We start from the raw sequence: 20,074 nt of genomic DNA, 5'->3' as shown, positions 1-20,074 counted from the left end.
TCTACGCTGCTCTCCGGAAACAAAATTACCACTAGTCCTGGGGCCCCAATCTCCCAAATTACCCAATTGCCGAATTGCCTCTAGGGTGTTGGAGATGGTCTTCCCAGTCTGGTTTACCATTAGGGTCATCATTATATGTTTATAAGCTGGGGAGCAGCCCTGATTATGCGATTTCTGACAGACACACTAACTAGCACTGCTATGTAGTCATCATAGGTCCTTACAGAAATAGCATTTTTTCATGACCTCTTCCTTCAACCTATGGGAACAATCTTTTAATGTAAACCATGGCTTCTTATTAGGGGGCCAATCTGCTTCAGATGGATTTTTAGGCTGTAATGCCATAGCCACAACATCCAGTATACTGCAAGTCGAATGTTGCAACCGAATCCGCAGTGTACAGAACGCTTCCTTCACTACAGGATCATGACTTAGTTGCACAAACTTGGGACCATCTACTGTATCCACTTGTACTCCATGGGCCCCTATCTCCCACAGTCTTACCTCCCAAGTAATCAATGATTCATTGGCTTTTTGAGAAAAACAATCATGAAGATTATTAAGTTCTTGCTGACTATAATCCTCCAACACATCTCTCTGTTGTGCACCTACAGGGGTATCTATGATCCGCCTGCGATGTATGGGATGTGCTTTTACTGAGTCAGTGGGGGAATTAACCTCTCTTTCCGCATTAAAGCACTCATCCTTCTGATCAGAATCAGTGGAATCCCACTTATACACGTAATTTCAGTTATATACATTACTTTCCTATAAAGCTTGTTGTGTGTATATGTGTCACTCCAGGTCTGGATGCCACAAATATTAAAGGCTGTGTCTGAGAGCAGGAGGGAGGTTCCCTGGTTAGGGACAATTAGCATACAGCACCTCCTGTCCTAGGCCAGTAGGGGGAGCTGGCTGCCCCTATAAAAGCTGGAACTGGGGGTAGGGTTAGAGAGAACTGGACGACCTAGCTCAGGACTGAGACTAGTCCCAGAGAAGAAGGGACAGTTCAGCTGTAGCTGAGGAGTCCGTGAGGCAGAGGAGAAACTGCAAGCCAGGGACAGAGGCGATGAGAGCCGCTCCTGGCTGAGAGAATCACACAACCGGACATTGGAGTCCGAAGCTGTCAGGGTTGTAAGCCCAGCAGCAGAGAACCAACTCGCAAGGGATTGCAGGTCCCTTGGCCTAAGAAGCCTGGAGGCTCCACCACACAGAGGGACCAGTACAGCGAGGAGAAAGCAAAAGGTACCCAAGGCCCGAGTCGCAAGCCATACAGGCGAGAAGTACACGGCCAGCTCAGGGACGTGGGCTATTACACCACAAAGAGGGGGATAGTCAGAAAGAGCATAGAGAGAACGGTAGGCCTACACACTCACCCTGACCAGTGGGGCTCGCCCGAATGCTCTCAGACACCCAGGCCCATTCCTAACCTGTACTACTGTTGGGTCATTAATAACACCTACAATAAAGACCCTGGACTGTTTGAAGCGGACTCTGAACTCTTACTATTGTGGCCTGCACTATCACCCCCAGCATTCACCTACACTGCCCTGAGGCTACACTCTTCCCGTGGGGAGTTATCCTACCCCTGTGCTGCACACCAACACCAGCCTCAGCGGTCTGCCTTGCAGCGGCGGTTATCCCTGACCGCAATCCACGGGTGGTGTAGTCGGACATTCACAAATCTATAAATAGACTGCCACAACATTTGGTCTGACCATCCTGAGCCACGGAATCGGGTTGCCACTACTACCCCCAGCATCGTACAGAAGCCCGGTTCCGGGTATCCCACAGCCCAGGGGGTGAGTCAGCTTTTTGGCGTAGTCGGCAGGATTGTGACCAACCCGCCACAAACGGGTATTGTGTGCCTGAAAAAGACTTTATACATACCTGGGTGAAGTTTCCCGCCATTCGGGCCATTTCCCGCCATCCGTTGCAGTTTCCCGCCATCGGGCGCCATCTTCGGGACGCCGCGCGGGAAGAAGAGGGGCATGGACGTCAAAAATGCGCAAGACCTATAGCCCCGCCCTACGCTGAGACGCTGCGCAATGTCCTGGAAAGAGATCCAGCGGACGCCGGCGTCATCACCGTGCGACGCAAGGTCCTCGCCCAGAGCATCGCGAGCGGAGCCACGGCCTACAGAAGAGGATCGCCGGAAGGTAGGCCACGGTTAACTAGGGGGGAGGAAGATGTCGGACGCGGAGGGACCCTCTACCACCAGCGTAGCCGCTGCAGCTTGTGATGCCGTTTTCCATGCCCTATATCCCCGGAGCGGCCTGGCTGCCACAGTATGCCGGCGAGTCGCATACCTTGGGCGACTTTAAAGAAAGGCTGTATAGCCTGTTCAAAGTTTATCCCCTGACAGAAGAACAGAAAGTAAGCATACTGATAGGGCAGTTAACTGGTGCGGCCCAGCGGGAGGTAAAGTCTTGCACAGCTGAGGAGAAAAGGACTGTAAGGGGGGGTTCTGACCCATCTACGGGACACCTTTGATACCCGTACCTCAGCAGAAATCAAAATGTGGTTCTATGGATGTAAGCAGCGAGCTCAAGATAGCATCAGAGATTATGGCCTAAATTTACAGGAAGCCTTGGGAGCAATCAAGCAAGCTGACCCTGGCAGCGTGCAGGATACAGATAAATTATTGACTGAGCAGTTCATAGAAGGTCTGCTGTCCAGCGCCCACAGAACCCAGCTGCGCCTCATGGCCCTACAGAACCCCGATTTGACTTTTGCACAGTTCAAAGATAGGGCCATCCGGGTGCTCCGAGAACCCGCACCAGGTGGCGCTGTAGTTTCCCGGCGCCCTGCCATCACTTACCACCAGGGGGCGGCGCCCTACCCCGCAGACCTTGTGGGGGCTGATGTGCAGGCTCTAAACCCATCCCCGCCAGCAAACCTGCACCACCAGGTCCAAGAACTAACAAAGAGTGTTGCTGCATTGACCAGGACCGTACAGTCATTACAGATGGACTCGTCAGGACCAATCAAGCTGGCTTCAAGTCCGGAGGATGTCCAGTGGCGTCGACAGAGGAGGATTCTGTCGTTCAGAGGGAGGCCCACCGACTGTTACACTGAGGATGGACAGCCGATTTGCCGCCGTTGCAGCCAGCCGGGACACGTAGCCAGGTACTGTACTTTAAATGGGTCTGACCTGGGGCAGAGGGCCAACCCCCAGGCATAAGGTCATTAGGCCCGTCTAATTGGCGTGATGAATACATGGGGGGACGCACAGTTTTACCCATAGTGCTGGACGGTATCCCCATGAGTGTACCGCTGGATACCGGGTCACAAGTAACTACCATCCCCTATGTACTTTTTAAGCAGTATTGGAGTGACACTGACATAACCCACTACCCAGACAATGACTTGAGCATCATCGCCAGCAATGGCCAGCCCGTGCCGCAGGTGGGGTTCAGAGAGATGACCGTTAAGATTGGTAAAGTTGAACTGCCGGCACAGGGAGTGATCATTGTGGACATTGATCGTCGAGAAAGTCACCCTAAAATAACCTTGGGTACTAACGTGATTGAAAATTGTCTTTCAGAAGTAATTGTAATTTTGCAGCAGGTGGCGATGAATGTGAGCTCCAGCCAACAGAGGGTCCTCCAGAAGGAGATAAGAGCCCTGATGAGACAGCAACAGGTAGAACTGTCTGGTGGTGAGATCGGTAGTGTGAGGATGAGCGACCCGTTCCCCATTGCCATGCCTCCCAAAAGTGAAATGATGATCTGGTGTCGGACTGCAATCGGGTTAAGAGGGAAAGACTACCAAGCCATGGTAGAACCAGTGTACTCAGACAGCAGGCCCACCATTTTGACAGCCTGGGGGGTGGTTGATGTCCGCCATGGAAGGGTGCCCGTCCGGATCTTAAACATCGGGGAAAGGGAAGTACACTTGCCCCGGTACGCTACACTTGCCAAATTGTATACTGTTGAACACAATGCTGTCAGGGCCGTGGAACCCTTGCCTCCATCTCCCCAGGCGGAAGGTAATGGCTCCCAGAAACACAAGGAGGACTGGTGCCAGAAACTCCACGTGGGTGCTGACTCCACAGCCCTTGCACCAAAAACAAGGAGTCTACCGGGTGGTTCAGGAGTACAAGAGAATCTTTAGTAAGCACCCGCTAGACTTCGGCAGAGTGAAAGGGGTAGAACACCACATCCCCACGGGGAGCCACCCACCAATAAAAGAGAGATACAGACCTGTACCCCCCGCACACTATCAGAACGCAAAGGGCATGCTGAGAGAAATTAAAGAATCCGGGGTCATTAGAGACAGCTGTAACCCCTGGGCAGCCCCCTTGGTTCTGGTAAAAAAGAGAAAGACGGTACCATGAGAATGTGCGTGGACTATAGACAAGTCAATCGTATCACCCATAAAGACGCATACCCGAGGCCTAGAATAGAGGAGTCTTTGGCCGCACTATAATCAGCTAATTTCTTCTCTACGTAGGACCTTACTAGCGGGTACTGGCAGGTTCCTGTGGCAGAGGCTGACAAGGAGAATGCCGCCTTCACCACCCCGATGGGATTAAGTGAATTCAACTGTATGCCATTCAGGCTCTGCAATGCACCCGGGACCTTCCAGAGGCTGATGGAATGCTGTCTAGGGCACCAAAACTTTGAGACGGTCCTACTCTACCTGGATGACGTGATTGTCTATTCGAAGACTTACGAGGACCATCTAAAGCACCTGGCTGAGGTGTTCGAGGCCATGGCAGGCTTTGGCATGAAAGTGAAACCCTCCAAGTGCCATCTGTTAAAGCCGAAGGTACAGTACCTAGGACACGTGGTGAGTGCAGAGGGAGTAGCCGCCGACCCTGACAAGGTTACAGTAATCCAGAGCTGGCCAAGCCCCTCTAACATCAAAGAAGTGAGGCAATTCCTCGGGTTGGTAGGCTACTACCGAAGGTTCATCCCCGGGTTCACAAAGATGGCAGCTCCAATGCAGGACCTCCTGATAGGTCAGTCTAAGACCAGAAGCCAAAAGCCACCCTTCAAGTGGGACAAGCCGGAAGAGGAGTCCTTCCGCCAGTTGAAGATGGCCCTCACGGGGGATGAGATCCTGGCCTACCCAGATTATGACCAGCCTTTTATCCTCCACACAGACGCCAGTAATGTGGGGCTGGGAGCCGTACTGTCACAGAACCAACAGGGCAGAGAAAGGGTGATCGCGTATGCCAGTCGGAAGCTGAGGCCCACTGAAAGAAACCCGGAGAATTACAGCTCCTTCAAGCTAGAATTCTTGGCAGTGGTGTGGGCCGTCACAGAACGGTTTAAACATTACCTGGCCTCCGCAAAGTTCACCGTGTACACGGACAACAACCCGTTGACACACCTGGACAATGCAAGACTTGGTGCCCTGGAACAGCAGTGGATGGCCCGGCTATCGAACTATGACTTCACAATCAAATACCGGGCAGGCAGGACCAACGCCAACGCAGATGCCCTATCGAGAATGCCCCACCTACCCGAAGGGGAAGAAGACTCGGAGGAGCTGGAGGAAGTAGAGCTCCCTGCGTTCCACTGGTATGGGGCCACTCAGTATTCTCACCGGGTAAGAGACAAAGACCTAACCACCGTCATGTTCAACTCCTTACCCCACCACGGCTGGGCTGAAACGCAAGATAGTGACCCTGCAATTCGCCTGGTGAAAGACCTGTTGACCCAGGCAGGCGCTAGCCCTGGCCCGGACGCTCTAGAGGAAGCCAAGCAGTTATGGAAGAAAAAAAGCAGGCTATTCCTCTACAAAGGTAAACTGTGCAGAAGGCTTGTCAACCACCGGACGCACGAGCTGACCTGGCAGGTAGTGGTCCCGAGACTAGATGCAGCAATGGTCCTGGAGGCCTACCATAACAGAGCAGGACACTTCGGGTTGGAAGAAACTGGAGTTCCTACTGAGAGAGCGGTTCTACTGGGTCGGTATGAGAGGGGCCATAGAGAAGTGGTGCAGGGACTGCGGCCCATGTAACCTCAGAAGGAAGGACTTACCAGCCAGAAGACACCCTTGAGGCCCATTGTCACCAGGCAGCCTCTTGAGCTGGTAGCTCTGGACCATGTGAAATTGGCTCCAAGCCGGTCGGGCTACGTCTATGCCCTGACAATAGTGGACCACTATTCCCGGTTCCTGGTGGTGGTTCCCGTTAAAGACTTGACAGCCCAAACAGCGGCCAGAGCCTTCCAACAACACTTCTGCCGTCCACACGGGTATCCGGAACAGGTCTTGACAGATCAAGGTCCAGCGTTCGAGGCGGAAATCTTCCAGGAGTTCTGCAACCTCTACGGCTGTAAGAAGATTCGGACAACGCCTGGTTTCAGAGTCAGGAGGGAATTTTTCCTCACGTGAAGATTGGCTAAATCATTTGGGGTTTTTGCCCTCCTCTGGATCAACTTTAGCAATTACAGAACTTACAGGTCGAACTTGATGGGCGCAAGTCTTTATTCGGCTTTACTAACTATGTAACCCGCAAACAAACGGGCTGTGTGAGAAAATTAATAATATTGTCATTGATCTCCTCAAAACGTTGCCCCTAGAGGAACGCAGCCTGTGGCCGGAAAAACTGCCGGACCTGATAGACTTATACAACCATATCCCGATGAATGCTACCAATTGCACCCCGGCTTACCTGATGCGAACAAGACCAGGTAAGCTGCCGATAGACCTGGAGATGGGAGTCCTGACACCCGAGGACACCTCCCCCAGACGCGGACTGGGATACGGAATGGCGGCTGCAGTACAAGAAGGTACAGGAGAGTGTGGAGAGGAATCTGGCTCAAGCGAGAGAAAAGCAAGAGAGCCCTTGCTGGTCCCCTGAAACCTGGCGAGCAGGTCCTGAAGCGGAAGAGAAAGCTTCACAAGCTGGATGACCAGTGGGAGAGAGACCCGTAAACAGTACTGCCGTCCAACCACGACAACTCGAAGGTATGTGTAATTACCAAGGATGGAGGAGAAACCACTAGCACTGTCTCCAGAGACCACCTAAAACGGAGCCCCGAGCAACTACAGAGTGCAGGAGAAGATCAAGATGACCTTGAACTTGCAGAGGACAAAGAAGAAATGATCAACACAGTTCTTGGAGAGTATCCTGGACTCGGATAAACGATGCAATAGTGGTACCCGTCCTACACTTCCTTCAGCCAACCCAGCAGGAGCCTACAGCAGAGCAGGAAGAACAAGAGGAACAAGCAGCCCCGGAGGCAGAAGAACCCATGCCAGCAGCCCAGGAGAGTCAACCCTCTGCTGACAGTGATCCTGCCATGCCTGCGGTAAGCCAAAGGACCTGCAGACAGCTGCCTGCCCTGCCTGTAAACCCAGCTAGTAGCTGTACCCTAAATGCTAGTGGGGAAAGCCAGGTTAGACCACCACCAGACAGTGGGTTACGCAGGTCAACCCGGATTACTAGGGGTCAAATACCAGCTCGCTGGAAGATCTAAATGTAAAGTATGTAGTTAATGTGTTATACTTGTTACCTGGTTACTAATACTGTTTTCCCAGTTTTCCTAGATACAATGGACTGACAGGTTATGGACGGTGAATAACCGGAACTACCACGTAGATAGTTGCACCTGGTGCCCTCTTGTGAAGATTGCCACAGAAGAAAAACCTGTCCGGCGTGGCCTCCTTGTGGTCCAAAGTAGTTAGCTTTTACCTTGCCGCCATGTCCAAGGCCAGGAACTTGGGGTTTATGGAGACAGGTCCCCACACTGTGGAAAACTTCACCTTGTTGGGTGATATGGACACCCGGTCACGGAAGCGCCGTGGCCTTAAGGACAAAATGTACTTGTAAATATGTTATGTTGTCATTTATACCCTGTATTTGTGTTTCCTGTTTAGTCCAGAGTACTAAATTTTACTAGGGGGGAATGTGTCACCCCAGGTCTGGATGCCACAAATATTAAAGGCTGTGTCTGAGAGCAGGAGGGAGGTTCCCTGGTTAGGGACAATTAGCATACAGCACCTCCTGTCCCAGGCCAGTAGGGTGAGCTGGCTGCCCCTATAAAAGCTGGAACTGGGGGCAGGGTTAGAGAGAACTGGACGACCTAGCTCAGGACTGAGACTAGTCCCAGAGAAGGAGGGACAGTTCAGCTGTAGCTGAGGAGTCCGTGAGGCAGAGGAGAAACTGCAAGCCAGGGACAGAGGCGACGAGAGTCGGTCCTGGCTGAGAGAATCACACAACCGGACATTGGGGTCCGAGGCTGTCAGGGTTGTAAGCCCAGCAGCAGAGAACCAACTCGCAAGGGATTGCAGGTCCCTTGGCCTAAGAAGCCTGGAGGCTCCGCCACACAGAGGGACCAGTACAGCGAGGAGAAAGCAAAAGGTACCCAAGGCCCGAGTCGCAAGCCATACAGGCGAGAAGTACACGGCCAGCTCAGGGACGTGGGCTATTACACCACGAAGAGGGGGATAGTCAGAAAGAGCATAGAGAGAACGGTAGGCCTACACACTCGCCCTGACCAGTGGGGCTCGCCCGAATGCTCTCAGACACCCAGGCCCATTCCTAACCTGTACTACTGTTGGGTCGTTAATAACACCTACAATAAAGACCCTGGACTGTTTGAAGCGGACTCTGAACTCTTACTATTGCGGCCTGCACTATCACCCCCAGCATTCACCTACACTGCCCTGAGGCTACACTCTTCCCGTGGGGAGTTATCCTACCCATGTGCTGCACATCAACACCAGCCTCAGCTGTCTGCCTTGCAGCGGCGGTTACCCTGACCACAATCCACGGGTGGCGTAGTCGGACATTCACAAATCTATAAATAGACTGCCACAACATTTGGTCTGACCACCCTGAGCCACGGGATCAGGTTGCCACTACTACCCCCAACATCGTACAGAAGCCCGGTTCCGGGTGCCCCACAGCCCAGGGGGTGAGTCATATACATATATAGTTCTCCTGCTCTCTTGTCCCCTTTCTCTCTATGACCAGTGATAGACTATTTTTATATCACATTTAGGCATCCATTTAATGTATACGCTGGGACATATAAGATAAACCGATACCTCTGACGGATGATGCACACTTTTAATGTTTCTTTTATGACTCTAAAACTATAAATCTGTTACACAGCTCCTTCCCGATCAAATAATGTGGACAGCTCCATTCCTCCCTCTGTGTATACATTGTGTAATGTGAATGTATTGTGCTCTGTGAACTGTATATGGGCTACAGAGAATGATACTTGCCACACGATGACCAGTAAAAGGATGATGGAATCCTGTAAATCCTGCAAAAATGAAAAAAGGGGAAATGGGGGAGGGTACAAATGGGAGGAAAAGGAAAAAATGACAAAACATTGTGCCTTTATGGCTAAAAACTCTCCGGATGCTCCTTGTAGACAAGTCGCTGTGCTCGCTCTCTCATTGCAGGTGCCAGGAATGACCAGTAACTGCCAATCACATGACCTCCTCACTGCAGCCAGAACATTTCTATTACATTTGAAACTTTCAAGTAAAGATTTAGCCCTGATTCATCAAGACTGGCAGTTCTCATATCGGAATGTGGTGGTTTCTGGTCCCTTAGTCTGACATTTATTTTCTAAACACTGTGTATTCATGAGCTCCTGAGTATTTGGGGGGGGGGGGGGGGGGGAATTCAGTATTATGGGTACCACATAGTCCTCCATACAGTATAATGTTCCCCATATAGTGCTCCATACAGTATTACGGGCAACACATAGTCCTCCATACAGTATTATGGACCCCATATAGTCCTCCATACAGTATTATTGGCACCACATAATCCTTGGAACAGTATAATGGGCCCCATATAGTGGTTCATACAGTATAATGGGCACCATTTAGTGCTCCATACAGTATTAAGGGCACCATATAGTGCTCCATACAGTATTATGGGCCCCATGTAGTCCTCTATACATATAAAATAAATAAACAAATACTCACCTCTCCCTTATCCCTCGCAGCTCCAGCCCCTGCACTGCTCAGCACAGAGGGCGTGGTGTAGTGATGTCATCGCGCCTTCTACACTGAGACATCACAGAGTTCAGATGGAGAGGGGGAATGATGGGAGAGGGAGCAACAGCTGATGGCTCCCTTTCCTATTGTTGTTTTCAACTGTATCGGCATCCATGATATGGATACACACGTTCCATTAATTTGGGGCAAAAGCAGAAATTGTTTTTAATTGGTTTTTCACCTTTTCAGCAACAAGCAAAACAGTGAGAGTAACACCAACCAATATTGAGATATGTTCTCACTATAGATTAGATACTAGACAGCAATTAAAGTGAGAATCTAAAACATAACTTTTAATATTTAATAGTTAAGAACAATAAACAGATAATGCCACCCATAAAAAGAGAGATGGATCTCAATGCTGGAATGATTATTACCATTAACACAGTCAGGGGACCATCTCTATATTAAATATGTGTAAAAATACATAAAGAGCTTGTACTCTATCTTCAGGTGTGAAGACCAGGCTCTGGATAGAATCTGTAGAGGGAAGAGGGTGTATACGGGGGACACAGTAAGTCGCCCTCCCCTGAAACACCAATTTTTAACAGATCCAGATATACATCAATTAAACTAGGGGAAAATCTCTGTTCTTCCCTTTATTCCATGGATTAAGCATTTATTTCTATCTCCAGGAATCCAGACATTTAAATGAAAAACAGAGATTTCTCAAAACACAAGTATGAGGTCTGAGTGCAGATCCTACATATTTATAATAATTCATACATGATTGTGTCAACAAAATGTCAAAGGGAAAGTGCAGGGCCTCCATACAGGGCTGGCTGTGGTCTGCCCTTGTCAGAGCGGGAGCTTTGTGGGGATAGTTTAAGTTTGAGCCTAAAGGGACTAACAGGGCCAGCTTATACAACTACTTGGTCCAGAAGGAACTCCCCAGACAGCAACTTTCATCCCGGGCAAACAAAGAATGGGTGAGAGAATTCCATTTTGTTGACACAATCATGTATGATGAGTATTACTGTGTATCTACACAATGTTACTTTACTGTGTCCTGTTTGCTTTTTACACCTTCCACCATGTATTCTAGTTTCAATTTATGCGAGACCCCCCCCATAATCCCAGGCGTGGGGAGCAGTGAATATTCTGGCAGCTGATGTCGGCATGTGAGGGCCGCTGCGCCGTTTATACACTGAAGTAAGTTGCCAGCCTCAGAAGATGGTGCCGCACCGTGTAGGAGCAAAGGGAAGGTGAGCAGAATGGTTTATTTTTTTTAAGTATGCGGCATGATGGGGATCATATATACTAGAAATGGCGACATATATACCAAGATAGAGGGCCACATATACAAGGATGGAGATCATATATACCAGAATGGGAGTGCCATATACACCAGGATGGGAGGGCCAAATACCAGGTTGGGGAGGACATATATACCAGGATGGGGGGGGGGGGGGGCATATATACCAGGATGGAGCGCCACACATACCAGGATTTTAGATCATATATACCAGGAAGGAGGGCCACATATACCAGTATTTTAGATCATATATACCAGGATGGAAGGGCCATAAATACCAGGATGAAAGAGCCATATATACCAGGATGAGAGGGCTATATATACCAGGATTGGATGACCATATATACTAGGATGGGAGGGCCATATATACAAGTATAGGGGGAACATATATACCAAGATGGGGGACACATATATAACAGGATGGGGGGGATATATATACCAGGATGGGAGGGCATATACAGTTGAAACCAGAAGTTTACATACACTATATAAAAAGACACATATACATGTTTTTCTCAATATCTAACATGACATCAGGATAAACCTTTCACGTTTTAGATCAATTAGGATTACCATCATTTTTAATATTTGCCAAATGCCAGAATAATGAGAGAGAGAATGTTTTAAAGCATTTTTATTACTTACTGCAAAGTCAAAAGTTTACATACTGTACATTTCATTAGTATTTGGTACCATTGCCCTTAAACTGAATGACTTGGGTCAATCGTTTCTCACAAGCTTCTCACAATAGTTGGTCGGAATTTGGGCCCATTCCTCCTGACAAAACTTGTGTAACTGATCCAGGTTTGTAGGTCGCCTTGCTCGCACCTTCGTTTTCAGCTTTGCTCATAAATTTTCTATAGGATTGAGATCAGGGCTTTGTAATGGTCACTCCAAAACATTGACTTTGATATCCTTAAGCCACTTTGTTACCATTTTGTCAGTATGCTTCGGGTCATTGTCCAATTGGAAGACCAATTTATGCCAAAGCTTTAACTTCCTGGCTGATGTCTTAAGATGTTGCTTCAGTATTGCCACATAATCTTCTTTTCTCATGATGCCATCTATTTTGTGAAGTGCACCAGTCCCTCCTGCAGCAAAACAAAACCACAACATGATGCTGCCACCCACGTGTTTCACATTTGGGATGGTATTTTTAGGCTTCCAAGCTTCTCCCTTTTTCCTTCAAACGTAATGATGTAAGGTCTTTGCTCCTGTGCGTTGCAAACATTAATCTGGCTTTTTATGTTTCTTTTGGAGTAATGGCTTCTTCCTGGCAGAGTGGCCTTTCAGCCCATATTGATACAGTACTCGTTTCACTGTGGATATTGACACAATCTTACCAGCTTCCACCATCATCTTCATAAGGTCTTTTGTTTTTGTCCTTGGGTTGATATGCACATGTTGGACTAAAGCATGTTCATCTCTGGGACACAGAACCGTTTCCTTCCTGAGTGGTATGATGGCTGGACATTCCCATTTTGTTTGTACTTGCATATAATTGTTTGCACAGATGAATGAGGCACCTTCAGGTATCTTGAAATTGTACTCAAGGATGAGCCAGACTTGTGCAAGTCCACAATTCTCTTCCTGATATCTTGGCTAATTTCTTTAGACATTTCCATGATGCTATACAAAGAAGCAGTGCGTTTCAGGTGTGCATTAAAGTACATCCACAGGTGTGTCTCTAATTAACTCAGATGTTGCCAAAAAAATAGAAGCTTACAAACACATGACATCATCATATGGGCAGTCCAGAATTGTTTAAAGGCATAGTAATCTTAGTGTATGTAAACTTCTGGTTTCAACTGTTTACCAGGATGGGTGACATATAACAAAATTGAGGGACATACAGTTATATATTTGGACAGAGACAACATTTTTCTAATTTTGGTTCTAGACATTACCACAATGAATTTTAAACAAAACAATTCAGATGCAGTTGAAGTTCAGACTGTCAGCTTTCATTTGAGGGTATCCACATTAAAATTGGATGAAGGGTTTAGGAATTTCAGCTCCTTAACATGTGCCACCCTGTTTTTAAAGGGACCAAAAGTAATTGGACAGATGAAATAATTGTAAATAAAATGTTCATTTCTAGTACTTGGTTGAAAACCCTTTGTTGGCAATGACTGCCTGAAGTCTTGAACTCATGGACATCACCAGATGCTGTGTTTCCTCCTTTTTGATGCTCTGCCAGGCCTTCACTGCGGTGGTTTTCAGTTGCTGTTTGTTTGTGGGCCTTTCTGTCTGAAGTTTAGTCTTTAACAAGTGAAATGCATGCTCAATTGGGTTGAGATCAGGTGATTGACTTGGCCATTCAAGAATATTCCACTTCCTTGCTTTAATAAACTCCTGGGTTGCTTTGGGTCATTGTCCATCTGTAGTATGAAACGACGACCAATCAGTTTGGCTGCATTTGGCTGGATCTGAGCACACAGTATGGCTCTGAATACATCAGAATTCATTCAGCTGCTTCTGTCCTGTGTCGCATCATAAATAAACACTAGTGACCCAGTGCCACTAGCAGCCATGCATGCCCAAGCCATCACACTGTCTCCGCCGTGTTTTACAGATGATGTGGTATGCTTTGGATCATGAGCTGTACCACGCCTTCGCCATACTTTTCTCTTTCCATCATTCTGGTAGAGGTTGATCTTGGTTTCATCTGTCCAAAGAATGTTCTTCCAGAACGGTGCTGGCTTTTTTAGATGTTTTTTTAGCAAAGTCCAGTCTAGCCTTTTTATTCTTGATGCTTATGAGTGGCTTGTACCGTGCAGTGAACCTCTGTATTTACTTTCATGCAGTCTTCTCTTTATGGTAGATTTGGATATTGATACGCCTACCTCCTGGAGAGTGTTGTTCACTTGGTTGGCTGTTGTGAAGGGGTTTCTCTTCACCATGGAGATTATTCTGCGATCATCCACCACTGTTGTCTTCCGTGGGCGCCCAGGTCTTTTTGCATTGATGAGTTCACCAGAGCTTTCTTTCTTTCTCAGGATGTACCAAACTGTAGATTTTGCCACTCCTAATATTGTAGCAATTTCTCGGATGGGTTTTTCTGTTTTTTGCAGCTTAAGGATGGCTTGTTTCACCTGCATGGAGAGCTCCTTTGATCGCATGTTTACTTCACAGAAAAACCTTCCAAATGCAAGCACCACACCTCAAATCAACTCCAGGCCTTTTATCTGCTTAATTGAGAATGACATAACGAAAGGATTGCCCACACCTGTCCATGAAATAACCTTGGAGTCAATTGTCCAATTACTTTTGGTCCCTTTAAAAACAGGGTGGCACATGTTAAGGAGCTGAAACTCCTAAACCCTTCATCCAATTTTAATGTGGATACCCTCAAATGAAAGCTGAAAGTCTGAACTTCAAATGCATCTAAATTGTTTTGTTTAAAATTCATTGTGGTAATGTCTAGAACCAAAATTAGAAAAATGTTGTCTCTGTCCAAATATATATGGACCTAACTATATACATAATGAGGAGGAGGAGGAGTTAAGGAGCTGGTTGTTAGAGCTCTCCTGTTAGGTTTTTTTTAGTTTGCTGGTCACATGACCATTTTTGCCTATTTTATCCGGCTCCGCCCTCCTGGCCTTGCTGGACTTCATATTCTGTTTTTTTACTTTTAATTATATACGGTATATATATGGCGCCCCTGAGGGTTCAGTCGCCACAGAAGTACTGCACCTCACCCCGAGGTGTGGTGTCTCCCTTCTCTCAGGTAAGGTGGGAGTGCTGCACGGAACCCCAAACACCTGCATCCAACACTACCCTACTCCAGGCCGGCTGGGGGGGCAACATGCAGAGCGCAGCTGCTGAGCCTTGTCCCTGGCTGGATGGGGGGAACCAGTAGTGGGTGTGGGTGGAGGAAGTAGTTAGAGAAAGCACTTTGATAGGAGTATAAATAGGGAAGCCATCTTAGAGAGAGTGTGTTCAGTCAGAGGAGGAGAGTGAGATATGAAAGTGGGGTTCTGCCAGGTACACCCGAGCTGCCTGAGGAAGGACTGAAACCTTGCCCGGTGAACGCAGTGCGACGCGGGAGGCTTGCGCCGGTACAGTGCACCTGTGGACTGTCTAAGAACTGTGAGTAAATCTTGGATGACTGCACTGAGCTGCCTCCGCTCCTTTATTTCGCCGGTGCCATTTCCCTCCCTGCACTATAACGCCCAGCACACCTCCTCCATTTATCTACACTGCCCTGAGGCCTGCTCCACCTGTGGGGAGCCGATCCATCACAAGCTGTCCTAACATTTGCCTCAGAGGACTGTTGCAGCGCTGGTGATCCTCACCAGACACCGCAGGTGGCGTCACGGCAAATTCCCCTACAAAATATCCCCCTTTTTACACTGACCCGCCCTGGGTTACGGACCGGGCCAGCCACCGTGATCTCCCCCAAAAGCAGCCATAAGGCTCGGCTGTCGAGTACCCCATGGCCCTGGGGGCGAGTCATATATATAACAATAAGGACACTCGAGGTATATTCCTGTTGGTCCTGGATAAAGTGCGCTGTGCTTCTGATGTTAGAGGATAATAAGTGTGTGTACATATATCTCAGACATTAGCGCCAACAGACTAATCGTTAGCAAAACTGATAGAAGGGACAAAAAAAATAATAATTAAGTCAATATAGCGATTCATAAATAAATGTCATAAAAGATTAACTTTATTGATGAAGTAAAAAGGTGCAGTGGACATACAAAAACAGGAAGATGGTGCAGATCACACATATAAATAGTAAAATGTAAAGGAGACTCACTGCTTAGTATAAAATCACAAATACAGTATACTGTATATAACCATCATCTGAAATATATATAAGCAAATATGTGTAAAAATACATGTATACTATTGATGATGCTATGAGAATATACGGGGGTATGGGGACTAAATAATGGTCAAGTATACAAGATTGGGGTAAAAGGTATATATATATATTCCCATACATGGCACGGTCAAATAGCGTACACTCAGGATGGATGGGAAAAAATGAGTTTACTGCATACTTTGTTCACAGCAGGAGCTGCCTTACAATGTGCCCACCCCGACACATCACAGGAAGAGAGAGAATAAAAATGCTGCGCTAGCCAATAGGAGAGGGACGCAGAGTGTAGTGACGCATGCGTGAACTGGTGAAGTCCGGGAGCTTGCCTCGACCCACATCACATGACCGACCGTGACACAAACTGGATTGTGACGCCGAAGGGAACAAAAGATACAGGAAGAGAACTGGCAGGGCACCAGATGAGAATGCGTGCCACCGGGGCAATCTGCAAAAGTAGTGTAGCATTCATAGTTCATAGAGAGAAATCAACACTGTGCATAGTGGGAGCGTAATACTCAAAAAAGGCCACAAGATGGTGCAAAACAGCATGGTGTTATCTGTATAAAGCACAATGAAGATAACACAATTATGTGATATTATGACAAAAGGATAATAATATTGCCAGGGTCGGACTGGGGTGCCTAGGGCCCACCAGGGTAATTGACTCTAGGCGCCCACACTACAACTCTGTAATCTAACGAGATGCAATTTGCAGCTTGTCACTACATTACAGAACAGGAGGAAGCGCTGGGCATTGTATATGAGTATATGTAAGTGTAATGCCGGCACGATCTTCCTCCAGAGCGGATATACCAGCAGCGTGTTTCACACAGTAGATTCACTTGTGTGAAACTAGCCTAAATTCCATTTAGTATTCATTGTATTTCTGAGTCAATGTTCTACCAGTAAAACAAAAAGCTAGCTATCAATACTAGATTTCATGTATCACCTACCCTGTATCACTTTATAACTGGCTACCAACTGATCCGGTGGTCTACGCAGTATTCTCAGCTCTTGCTTGTTCACAATGCACAGCATTCACATTGGTCCTACATAAAAGAACATGTAATACTATTAGTTCTTTCATTGTAAAGAGGAAACGGTTGTATATTGTCTTATTTTGCAATTGTACTGTTTGCAGCGTACTTTGACCTGTAAAGGGGATGTTCTGGAAAAATTATTTTCTAGCAAGTGCCCTCAGCATGCCTCTCTAAACAGAAGATTCGTACCTAGGCACTGTTCACACCGTGTCTAAAATGTGTACGTTTCATCCATGAAGGGTCCGTTTCACGTCTGTGTGCCCTCAATGGGTCATCCGTATTCCATGGACACTGCTCAGCTCAGAAAATAATTTCCAATGCATCTATCTGTTAAAAACGGACCAAACATGGATGTCATTCCCGTGATTTTCACAGACCCATAGAATTTAGTGTGTGTGTGTTTGGTCCGCATCACGGACCAAAAATAGTGCATGTGTTCATGAATTTTTTTCATTGACCCATGGTCCGTAAAACAACACTGATGTGTGAACACACATTAAAATCAATGTGTATGCGTGCTGCAAATGAGAAATGTGGACAACACATGTCAGTGAAAAATTGAAATGTGAATAGGTCCTTACCCGCTATGCACCGCTACGGTCTTCTACATCACCTTCTCCATGTCCATGGAACAGTCCACATAGTGTTTCCATCTATCACAGCCGGCACAGGAGCCAATAACTGGTTTCAGTGGTGACATGTGAAGCCAGTCATTGACTGCAGTGGAGCATGTGGCCATTGCTGTGGCAGATATAAGCACAGCGAGACCCAGAGCATTGACATGCAAGAGGCATGGAGGACCTCAGCGGTAGGGAGCAAGTAAGTATGAAACATCTGTTTATAAAAGCAGGATGCAAAAATATGGTAAAAAATCATGAAGATCATCCCAGCATTTTTTCCTTAAATTATACACAGGTACCTGTTACAGCTTACCATGGGAATGTGCCAGGCAGAGGCGATTTCACTGCTCCAATATGAGTCGCCTCCCTCTGCTTTACGTCACAGATTCTACAATTGCTATTGAACGTGGCATCTGAGGGTTTAAATAACTGGGTATGGTGGCATCGCCAGCCCTGATCTTTGCAGTTCGGTGCCTGCTGTATTATACTGCCTGCACCTGGCATGTATAGAGCACAGTCAATGTAGCAGCGCGCTTGCCTATTTTGCTGGCTCACGACCAGCCTCCCTTTATAGTCAAAGGGAGCATCAGGCTGTATCAGGAAAGTGCTGGAATTTTGTGAAATCTATCCGACTCTTTCCAGGCAGAAGAGTTGGACGGATTTCACAACGCAAGTGTGAAAATAGCCTTACAGTGTGAATGACTTGGTGCTGTGGGCTCGGATGCAATACCCGTCCCCGCATCATCAGTGCAGTAACAAACCTACAACTCCCAGTAAACCCTGAAGGATTAAATCTGACAGGGCATGCTGGGAATGGTAAGTTTCAGAGGGGAAACCACTCACATTATTATTATTATACATTTTATTTTAGCAGTGCAGTGTGTATATACAGATACTGAGAATTACACCCAGTATACAGTGCAGGAGAATTGGTACTATCCAGTGTATATAAAGGATAATACATAGAGAATTATGCCCAGTATACAGGACAGAAGTGGTACTCTGCAATATATATAAATATATATATATTTATACACACACATTATATATACTGTAAGGCAGCGCTTGTCATTATCCTGGGGGATACTCGCTTCGCTGCGTCAATTTAAAACACACCTGCCATATTTTCCGGTATTTCTCAAGTCAGCAGTTTATTAACTCCATAAACTGCTGATTTCCGGGTCCACCTCCGTGGCCCACCGACACAGATATAAAGTCCACGAGCCCAAGTGGCAGACCGGCCCACTTGGCTCTAGTTACAGCCTCCCGCAAGGTAATAATAAAATAATGTCCATGAAAATGTCCATAACACAAATAGTATTACCTACGTCGGGCTTTAGCTGCTTTGGTCCATTTGTTTCCCAGATGGGGTCTCTAGCCTCTGGCCCTCCAAGGCTTACTGACATCCACACGGGATCCAGGCTTCACCCGGCCTCACTAGGCTTCAGACAAACAGTGTCCCACCCACCCGGGGAACAGGCCTCATGCCTCTCTCACAGGTACACTGCACACTGCTCAACTCACCAGGTTTTTATATATCCTGTAGACACAGCCACAGGACCTGTGCTTATCTCACAGTCACGTGTCCATACCTTCTGTGAGCAAAAGGACCTGTGTGATGTCACAGTCATGTGACCAGTCAGCTGAGGGGGAGGAAATAGCCTAAACAGACATACTAGATCATTATAGCAATGCCGCTGCACCACATATTCCCCCCCTCTGTTCAAACCTGTGGGGTTGAACACATAATATACACAACAGTTTAAAACCCACAGTTCACAGAGACCATGCACTTGACCCTTACGTTGTCCAGCCCCTGGAACATTATTCATTGACATTAGCCCATTCCTTAGGGACCTCCCATCTGTCAATGTCACTGACTTCGTCAGGTCACCTTTCCGGGTCGTAACCTTGTCAGGCCTCCCCCGCTCCCAGCGGTCAGTCGAAACCCTGTCAGGTCTCCCCCGCTCCCAGCGGTCAATACGGCAGTGCAACTCACATGTCCTTGTACCTAAGGTCTGGTTCGACTCCGTATTGTCCAGTCCTCTATTGGGTCGTTTGTATGGGCCACCCACACCTGAGTTACTGGAGGTCTCACTACCTCTAAACCCACGCCCACTACTCTCAGGACACCTTGAAGGGTCCCTAACTTCAGGTGTTCTGTTATTTAGGGGCCCCCTTCTCTGTCGGGTCCCACCATTTCCAGACGGCTGCCATCCTCTACTGCTCAGATGATGCTGTCCATCTACTCGCAGTCTAGCGAGACTCAATTGTTCCACCTCTCGCAGGTAGGTCACTCGGTACTCCACCAGCATGCTCATATATGCCAGACTTTCTCCGTTCCTAT

General features: G+C 47.5%; 1 long non-coding RNA gene across 1 annotated transcript in view; it reads right to left on the bottom strand.

Annotated features, from left to right (window-relative positions):
* LOC141169999 (uncharacterized) overlaps nt 1–19,336 on the bottom strand; it is a 29,983-nt gene extending 10,647 nt beyond the window's left edge. Inside the window, exons 1-2 of the long non-coding RNA XR_012252306.1 lie at nt 19,252–19,336; nt 17,021–17,116 (exon numbers count right to left, since the gene is read on the bottom strand). This is a non-coding gene — a long non-coding RNA (uncharacterized lncRNA). The remainder of the gene's footprint in view (nt 1–17,020; nt 17,117–19,251) is intronic.
* Between the last annotated feature and the right edge of the window lie 738 nt (nt 19,337–20,074).

Source organism: Phyllobates terribilis, unplaced genomic scaffold, assembly GCF_046119375.1.
Source record: "Phyllobates terribilis strain yellow unplaced genomic scaffold, ASM4611937v1 Scaffold_1__5_contigs__length_1240528914, whole genome shotgun sequence".
Classification (NCBI taxonomy): domain Eukaryota; kingdom Metazoa; phylum Chordata; class Amphibia; order Anura; family Dendrobatidae; genus Phyllobates; species Phyllobates terribilis.
This window is presented reverse-complemented; position numbering and strand designations above follow the sequence as displayed.